The sequence below is a fragment of the Cupressus sempervirens genome, chromosome 2 (genome assembly GCF_028749045.1).
Source record: "Cupressus sempervirens isolate cs-2001-9-10 chromosome 2, ASM2874904v1, whole genome shotgun sequence".
NCBI lineage: Eukaryota > Viridiplantae > Streptophyta > Pinopsida > Cupressales > Cupressaceae > Cupressus > Cupressus sempervirens.
The window spans coordinates 565637869-565647868 of record NC_143119.1 but is presented as its reverse complement, the minus strand read 5'-3'; positions in this window follow the sequence as shown (position 1 = coordinate 565647868).

The window sequence follows — 10000 nt, the reverse complement described above, 5'->3', positions numbered from 1 at the left end:
ACGGACTTAGAGAGTCGACTTGGTGGGTCGAGCTAGCGGGGTGACTTGGTGAGAGTACTTGGTGGGCTGACCTGGCAGGGTGACTCGATGAACGAACTTAGAGAGTCGACTTTGTGAGAGTACTTGGTGGGTCGAACTGGCGGGGTGACTTGATGAACGAACTTAAAGAGTCGACCTGGTGAGAGAACTTGGTGGGCCGAGCTGGCGGGGCGAATTGATGAACGAACCTAAAGAGTCGACTTTGTGAGAGTACGTGGTGGGCCGACCTGGCGGGGTGAGTTGATGACCGAACTTAAAGGGTCGACTTGGTGAGAGTACTTGGTGGGCCGACCTGGCGGGGCGACTTGATGAACGAACTTAAAGAGTCGACTTGGTGAGAGTACTCGGTGGGGTGACCTGATGAACAAACCTAAAGAGTCGACCTGGTGAGAGTACTTGGTGGGCCGACCTGGCGGGGTGACTTGGTGAGCAAACTTAAAGAGTCGACTTGGTGAGAGCAGTTGGTGGGCTGACCTGGCGGGGTGACTTGATGAACGAACTTAAAGAGTCGACCTGGTGGGCTGACTTGGCAGAGTGACTTCATGAATGAACTTAAAGAGTCCACTTGGTGGGCCGACCTGGTGGGGTGACTTGATGAACGAACTTAAAGAGTCGACTCGGTGAGAGTAATTTGTGGGCTGACCTGGCGGGGTGGCTTGATGAATGAACTTAAAGAGTCGACTTGGTGGGGTGACTTGATGAACCCACTTGAAGGGTCGACTTGGTGGGGTGACTCTATGAACGGACCTAAAGAGTTGACTTGGTGAGAGTACTTGGTGGGGTGACTCGACGAAAGGACTTAAAGAGTCGACTTGGTGAGAGTACTTGGTGGCTCGACTTTATGAGCAGACTTAAAGAGTCCACTTGGTGAGAGTGGGCCTAACGGGGCGAGTTGGTGGGGCGACTTGGCGAGCGGTATTAGAGAGCCAACGTGGTGAGGCGACGCGGCGAGTTGGTTTGTTGAGATGACATGGTGAGCTGACTTGGTGAGTCGACCTGGCGAGCAAACTTAAAGAGTCGACTTGGCAACATACTCGAGTCGACTTGGTGAGGCGACTCATGGTGAGGAGCTATCCTTGAGGCGACTTGGTGGGCCTACTTGATTAGTCGACTTGGTGAGCCGACCTGACGAGCTGACACGGTGAGCGGGCTTAAAGAGGCGACGACTTGGTGGGGTAACTCGGCAAGCCAACTTATCGAGGCGAGATGGTGAGTCGACTTGGTGAGCTGACTTGGTGAGCGCACTTAAAGAGTCAACTTCGTGAGGTGACTCGGCGAGTTAGCCCGCTGATGCGACTTGGGCGGGCCGACCTGGCGAACGAACTTAAAGAGGCGACTTGGGCGAGCTGACCTGGTGAGCGAACTTAAAGAGTTGACTTGGCAACGTACTTGAAAAACCGACTTGGTGAGCTGACATGGTGAGTGGGCTTAGAGAAGCAACTCGGCGGGGCGACTTGATGAACAGACTTAAAGGGTCGACTTGGCGGGGTGACTCGATGAACGGACCTAAAGAGTTGACTTGGTGAGAGTACTTGGCGGGGTGAACTGATGAACAGACTTAAAGAGTCGACTTGGTGGGAGTACTTGGTGGGCCGACTTGATGAACGGACTTATAGAGTCGACTTGGTGAGAGTAGTTGTTCTGGTGACTTGATGAACGCACTTAGAGAGTCGGCTTGGCGGGGTGACTTGATGAAAGGACTTAAAGAGTCGACTTGGCGGGGTGACTCGATGAACGAACTTAGAGGGTCGACTTTGCGGGGTGACTCGATGAACGGACCTAAAGAGTTGACTTGGTGAGAGTACTCGGTGGGGTGACCTGATGAACAGACTTAGAGAGTCGACTTGGTGAGAGTCCTTGGTGGGCCGACCTGGTTGGGTGACTTCGTGAACTGACTTAAAGAGTCGACTTGGTGGGGTGACTTGATGAACGGACTTCAAGGGTCGACTTGGCGAGGTGACTTGATGAACGGTCCTAAAGAGTTGACTTGGTGAGAGTACTTGGTGTGGTGACTTGATGAAAAGACTTAAAGAGTCGAATTGGTGAGAGTACTTGGTGGGGTGACTTGATGAACGCACTTGAAGGGTCGACCTGGTGGGGTGACTTTATGAACGGACCTAAAGAGTTGACGTGGTGAGAGTGCTTGGTGGGGTGACTTGATGAACATAGTTAAAGAGTCGACTTGGTGAGAGTAGTTGGTCGGGTGACTTGATGAACGCACTCGAAGAATCGACTTGGTTAGAGTACTTGGTGGGGTGACTTGATGAACGGACTTAAAGATTCGACTTGGTGGGCCGACCTGGCAGGGTGACTTGATGAACGAACTTAGAGAGTCGACTTGGTGACTTGGTGGGCCGACCTGGCCGGGTGACTTGATGAACAAACTTAAAGAGTCGACTTGGCGAGAGTACTCGGTGGGCTGACCTGGTCACGTGACTTGATGAACGGACTTAAAGATTTGACTTGGTGGGCCGACCTGGCGGGGTGACTTGATGAACGGACTTAGAGAGTCGACTTGGTGGGTCGAGCTAGCGGGGTGACTTGGTGAGAGTACTTGGTGGGCTGACCTGGCAGGGTGACTTGATGAACGAACTTAGAGAGTCGACTTTGTGAGAGTACTTGGTGGGTCGAACTGGCGGGGTGACTTGATGAACGAACTTAAAGAGTCGACCTGGTGAGAGAACTTGGTGGGCCGAGCTGGCGGGGCGAATTGATGAACGAACCTAAAGAGTCGACTTTGTGAGAGTACGTGGTGGGCCGACCTGGCGGGGTGAGTTGATGACCGAACTTAAAGGGTCGACTTGGTGAGAGTACTTGGTGGGCCGACCTGGCGGGGCGACTTGATGAACAAACTTAAAGAGTCGACTTGGTGAGAGTACTCGGTGGGGTGACCTGATGAACAAACCTAAAGAGTCGACCTGGTGAGAGTACTTGGTGGGCCGACCTGGCGGGGTGACTTGGTGAGCAAACTTAAAGAGTCGACTTGGTGAGAGCAGTTGGTGGGCTGACCTGGCGGGGTGACTTGATGAACGAACTTAAAGAGTCGACCTGGTGGGCCGACTTGGCAGAGTGACTTCATGAACGAACTTAAAGAGTCCACTTGGTGGGCCGACCTGGCGGGGTGACTTGATGAACGAACTTAAAGAGTCGACTCGGTGAGAGTAATTTGTGGGCTGACCTGGCGGGGTGGCTTGATGAATGAACTTAAAGAGTCGACTTGGTGGGGTGACTTGATGAACCCACTTGAAGGGTCGACTTGGTGGGAAGACTCTATGAACGGACCTAAAGAGTTGACTTGGTGAGAGTACTTGGTGGGGTGACTCGACGAAAGGACTTAAAGAGTCGACTTGGTGAGAGTACTTGGTGGCTCGACTTTATGAGCAGACTTAAAGAGTCCACTTGGTGAGAGTGGGCCTAACGGGACGAGTTGGTGGGGCGACTTGGCGAGCGGTATTAGAGAGCCGACGTGGTGAGGCGACTCGGCGAGTTGGTTCGTTGAGATGACATGGTGAGCTGACTTGGCGAGTCGACCTGGCGAGCGAACTTAAAGAGTCGACTTGGCAACGTACTCGAGTCGACTTGGTGAGGCGACCTGGCGAGCAGGCTCAAAGAGTCAACATGGTGAGGCGACTCATGGTGAGGAGCTATCCTTGAGGCGACTTGGTGGGCCTACTTGATTAGTCGACTTGGTGAGCCGACCTGACGAGCTGATACAGTGAGCGGGCTTAAAGAGGCGACGACTTGGTGGGGTAACTCGGCAAGCCAACTTATCGAGGCGAGATGGTGAGTCGACTTGGTGAGCTGACTTGGTGAGCGCACTTAAAGAGTCAACTTCGTGAGGTGACTCGGCGAGTTAGCCCGCTGATGCGACTTGGGCGGGCCGACCTGGCGAACGAACTTAAAGAGGCGACTTGGGCGGGCTGACCTGGTGAGCGAACTTAAAGAGTTGACTTGGCAACGTACTTGAACAACCGACTTGGTGAGCTGACATGGTGAGTGGGCTTAGAGAAGAAACTCGGTGGGGCGACTTGATGAACGGACTTAAAGGGTCGACTTGGCGGGGTGACTCGATGAACGGACCTAAAGAGTTGACTTGGTGAGAGTACTTGGCGGGGTGAACTGATGAACGGACTTAAAGAGTCGACTTGGTGGGAGTACTTGGTGGGCCGACTTGATGAACGGACTTATAGAGTCGACTTGGTGAGAGTAGTTGTTCTGGTGACTTGATGAACGCACTTAGAGAGTCGGCTTGGCGGGGTGACTTGATGAAAGGACATAAAGAGTCGACTTGGCGGGGTGACTCGATGAACGAACTTAGAGGGTCGACTTTGCGGGGTGACTCGATGAACGGACCTAAAGAGTTGACTTGGTGAGAGTACTCGGTGGGGTGACCTGATGAACAGACTTAGAGAGTCGACTCGGTGATAGTCCTTGGTGGGCCGACCTGGTTGGGTGACTTCGTGAACTGACTTAAAGAGTCGACTTGGTGGGGTGACTTGATGAACGGACTTCAAGGGTCGACTTGGCGAGGTGACTTGATGAACGGTCCTAAAGAGTTGACTTGGTGAGAGTACTTGGTGTGATGACTTGATGAAAAGACTTAAAGAGTCGAATTGGTGAGAGTACTTGGTGGGGTGACTTGATGAACGCACTTGAAGGGTCGACCTGGTGGGGTGACTTTATGAACGGACCTAAAGAGTTGACGTGGTGAGAGTGCTTGGTGGGGTGACTTGATGAACATAGTTAAAGAGTCGACTTGGTGAGAGTAGTTGGTCGGGTGACTTGATGAACGCACTCGAAGAATCGACTTGGTTAGAGTACTTGGTGGGGTGACTTGATGAACGGACTTAAAGATTCGACTTGGTGGGCCGACCTGGCGGGGTGACTTGATGAACAGACTTAGAGAGTCAACTTGGTGACTTGGTGGGCCGACCTGGCCGGGTGACTTGATGAACAAACTTAAAGAGTCGACTTGGCGAGAGTACTCGGTGGGCTGACCTGGTCACGTGACTTGATGAACGGACTTAAAGATTCGACTTGGTGGGCCGACCTGGCGGGGTGACTTGATGAACGGACTTAGAGAGTCGACTTGGTGGGTCGAGCTAGCGGGGTGACTTGGTGAGAGTACTTGGTGGGCTGACCTGGCAGGGTGACTTGATGAACGAACTTAGAGAGTCGACTTTGTGAGAGTACTTGGTGGGTCGAACTGGCGGGGTGACTTGATGAACGAACTTAAAGAGTCGACCTGGTGAGAGAACTTGGTGGGCCGAGCTGGCGGGGCGAATTGATGAACGAACCTAAAGAGTCGACTTTGTGAGAGTACGTGGTGGGCCGACCTGGCGGGGTGAGTTGATGACCGAACTTAAAGGGTCGACTTGGTGAGAGTACTTGGTGGGCCGACCTGGCGGGGCGACTTGATGAACGAACTTAAAGAGTCGACTTGGTGAGAGTACTCGGTGGGGTGACCTGATGAACAAACCTAAAGAGTCGACCTGGTGAGAGTACTTGGTGGGCCGACCTGGCGGGGTGACTTGGTGAGCAAACTTAAAGAGTCGACTTGGTGAGAGCAGTTGGTGGGCTGACCTGGCGGGGTGACTTGATGAACGAACTTAAAGAGTCGACCTGGTGGGCCAACTTGGCAGAGTGACTTCATGAACGAACTTAAAGAGTCCACTTGGTGGGCCGACCTGGCGGGGTGACTTGATGAACGAACTTAAAGAGTCGACTCGGTGAGAGTAATTTGTGGGCTGACCTGGCGGGGTGGCTTGATGAATGAACTTAAAGAGTCGACTTGGTGGGGTGACTTGATGAACCCACTTGAAGGGTCGACTTGGTGGGGTGACTCTATGAACGGACCTAAAGAGTTGACTTGGTGAGAGTACTTGGTGGGGTGACTCGACGAAAGGACTTAAAGAGTCGACTTGGTGAGAGTACTTGGTGGCTCGACTTTATGAGCAGACTTAAAGAGTCCACTTGGTGAGAGTGGGCCTAACGGGGCGAGTTGGTGGGGCGACTTGGCGAGCGGTATTAGAGAGCCGACGTGGTGAGGCGACTCGGCGAGTTGGTTCGTTGAGATGACATGGTGAGCTGACTTGGCGAGTCGACCTGGCGAGCGAACTTAAAGAGTCGACTTGGCAACGTACTCGAGTCGACTTGGTGAGGCGACCTGGCGAGCGGGCTCAAAGAGTCAACATGGTGAGGCGACTCATGGTGAGGAGCTATCCTTGAGGCGACTTGGTGGGCCTACTTGATTAGTCGACTTGGTGAGCCGACCTGACAAGCTGACACGGTGAGCGGGCTTAAAGAGGCGACGACTTGGTGGGGTAACTCGGCAAGCCAACTTATCGAGGCGAGATGGTGAGTCGACTTGGTGAGCTGACTTGGTGAGCGCACTTAAAGAGTCAACTTCGTGAGGTGACTCGGCGAGTTAGCCCGCTGATGCGACTTGGGCGGGCCGACCTGGCGAACGAACTTAAAGAGGCGACTTGGGCGGGCTGACCTGGTGAGCGAACTTAAAGAGTTGACTTGGCAATGTACTTGAACAACCGACTTGGTGAGCTGACATGGTGAGTGGGCTTAGAGAAGCAACTCGGCGGGGCGACTTGATGAACGGACTTAAAGGGTCGACTTGGTGGGGTGACTCGATGAACAGACCTAAAGAGTTGACTTGGTGAGAGTACTTGGCGGGGTGAACTGATGAACGGACTTAAAGAGTCGACTTGGTGGGAGTGCTTGGTGGGCCGACTTGATGAACGGACTTATAGAGTCGACTTGGTGAGAGTAGTTGTTCTGGTGACTTGATGAACGCACTTAGAGAGTCGGCTTGGCGGGGTGACTTGATGAAAGGACTTAAAGAGTCGACTTGGCGGGGTGACTCGATGAACGAACTTAGAGGGTCGACTTTGCGGGGTGACTCGATGAACGGACCTAAAGAGTTGACTTGGTGAGAGTACTCGGTGGGGTGACCTGATGAACAGACTTAGAGAGTCGACTTGGTGAGAGTCCTTGGTGGGCCGACCTGGTTGGGTGACTTCGTGAACTGACTTAAAGAGTCGACTTGGTGGGGTGACTTGATGAACGGACTTCAAGGGTCGACTTGGCGAGGTGACTTGATGAACGGTCCTAAAGAGTTGACTTGGTGAGAGTACTTGGTGTGGTGACTTGATGAAAAGACTTAAAGAGTCGAATTGGTGAGAGTACTTGGTGGGGTGACTTGATGAACGCACTTGAAGGGTCGACCTGGTGGGGTGACTTTATGAACGGACCTAAAGAGTTGACGTGGTGAGAGTGCTTGGTGGGGTGACTTGATGAACATAGTTAAAGAGTCGACTTGGTGAGAGTAGTTGGTCGGGTGACTTGATGAACGCACTCGAAGAATCGACTTGGTTAGAGTACTTGGTGGGGTGACTTGATGAACGGACTTAAAGATTCGACTTGGTGGGCCGACCTGGCGGGGTGACTTGATGAACGGACTTAGAGAGTCGACTTGGTGAGAGTACTTGGTGACTTGGTGGGCCGACCTGGCCGGGTGACTTGATGAACAAACTTAAAGAGTCGACTTGGCGAGAGTACTCGGTGGGCTGACCTGGTCACGTGACTTGATGAACGGACTTAAAGATTCGACTTGGTGGGCCGACCTGGCGGGGTGACTTGATGAATGGACTTAGAGAGTCGACTTGGTGGGTCGAGCTAGCGGGGTGACTTGGTGAGAGTACTTGGTGGGCTGACCTGGCAGGGTGACTTGATGAACGAACTTAGAGAGTCGACTTTGTGAGAGTACTTGGTGGGTCGAACTGGCGGGGTGACTTGATGAACGAACTTAAAGAGTCGACCTGGTGAGAGAACTTGGTGGGCCGAGCTGGCGGGGCGAATTGATGAACGAACCTAAAGAGTCGACTTTGTGAGAGTACGTGGTGGGCCGACCTGGCGGGGTGAGTTGATGATCGAACTTAAAGGGTCGACTTGGTGAGAGTACTTGGTGGGCCGACCTGGCGGGGCGACTTGATGAACGAACTTAAAGAGTCGACTTGGTGAGAGTACTCGGTGGGGTGACCTGATGAACAAACCTAAAGAGTCGACCTGGTGAGAGTACTTGGTGGGCCGACCTGGCGGGGTGACTTGGTGAGCAAACTTAAAGAGTCGACTTGGTGAGAGCAGTTGGTGGGCTGACCTGGCGGGGTGACTTGATGAACGAACTTAAAGAGTCGACCTGGTGGGCCGACTTGGCAGAGTGACTTCATGAACAGACTTAAAGAGTCTACTTGGTGGGCTGACCTGGTGGGGTGACTTGATGAACGAACTTAAAGAGTCGACTCGGTGAGAGTAATTTGTGGGCTGACCTGGCGGGGTGGCTTGATGAATGAACTTAAAGAGTCGACTTGGTGGGGTGACTTGATGAACCCACTTGAAGGGTCGACTTGGTGGGGTGACTCTATGAACGGACCTAAAGAGTTGACTTGGTGAGAGTACTTGGTGGGGTGACTCGACGAAAGGACTTAAAGAGTCGACTTGGTGAGAGTACTTGGTGGCTCGACTTTATGAGCAGACTTAAAGAGTCCACTTGGTGAGAGTGGGCCTAACGGGGCGAGTTGGTGGGGCGACTTGGCGAGCGGTATTAGAGAGCCGACATGGTGAGGCGACTCGGCAAGTAGGTTCATTGAGATGACATGGTGAGCTGACTTGGCGAGTCGACCTGGCGAGCGAACTTAAAGAGTCGACTTGGCAACGTACTCGAGTCGACTTGGTGAGGCGACCTGGCGAGCGGGCTCAAAGAGTCAACATGGTGAGGCGACTCATGGTGAGGAGCTATCCTTGAGGTGACTTGGTGGGCCTACTTGATTAGTCGACTTGGTGAGCCGACCTGACGGGCTGACACGGTGAGCGGGCTTAAAGAGGCGACGACTTGGTGGGGTAACTCGGCAAGCCAACTTATCGAGGCGAGATGGTGAGTCGACTTGGTGAGCTGACTTGGTGAGCGCACTTAAAGAGTCAACTTCATGAGGTGACTCGGCGAGTTAGCCCGCTGATGCGACTTGGGCGGGCCGACCTGGCGAACGAACTTAAAGAGGCGACTTGGGCGGGCTGACCTGGTGAGCGAACTTAAAGAGTTGACTTGGCAACGTACTTGAACAACCGACTTGGTGAGCTGACATGGTGAGTGGGCTTAGAGAAGCAACTCGGTGGGGCAACGAGCTGTGAGTGGACTTAAAGAGTCAATTCTTGATTTGGCAAAGACCACATGGTTAGATGACTTGGTGAGCCGACCTGGCTAGCAAAATTGGCAAGCAAACTTATAGAATCGACTTGCTGTCCCCAGCCAGGATCGCACGCCTGGGTCGACCCAACTTGGGTCACCCGACTAGGTCAACCCATCTCCGTCGCCCCAGCCTCGGGCGACCCGACTGGGTCGCCAGAGTGGGTCTGCGAGGGGAAAAAAAAAAAAACAAAACAAAAAAAATCATGGGAGGCCCTGTACAGCGAAAAGCGCTAAATTTTGGGCATTACAAAAAAAAAAAAAAAAAACAAGTTACCCGCTTTTGGATCACGCACAAGTTTCAGTTCACGTATTGCCGAGCCGACTCGAGGCGTTACGCCTAGCTAGCCAGATTCGAGGTAGGGTAGCTGAAACAATCCGATTTGAGAATTTTCTTTATAAAAAGAGATCATGATAGGCCTCGTAAGGCAAAAAAGAATGAAATTTTGGGAGTTCAAAAAAAAACGTTACCCGGTTTTGGATCGCGCACAGGGCTCGCCTCACGTAGCATCGAGGTGCCCTAGGTGACATGATTCGAGTAAAAAGTCGACGGTGGCATGAGCCGTGCAAAAACATTGGAGGCCATTAAGGCTCAAGGCGCTTCGAGTCGAGGTTGCCGAGGCGGGTCGGGTTGAAAACTTTGGGCGTTAACCAAAAAGAAAAAGTTAACCGCTTTTGGATCATGTACACGGCTCGGGGCACTTAGAA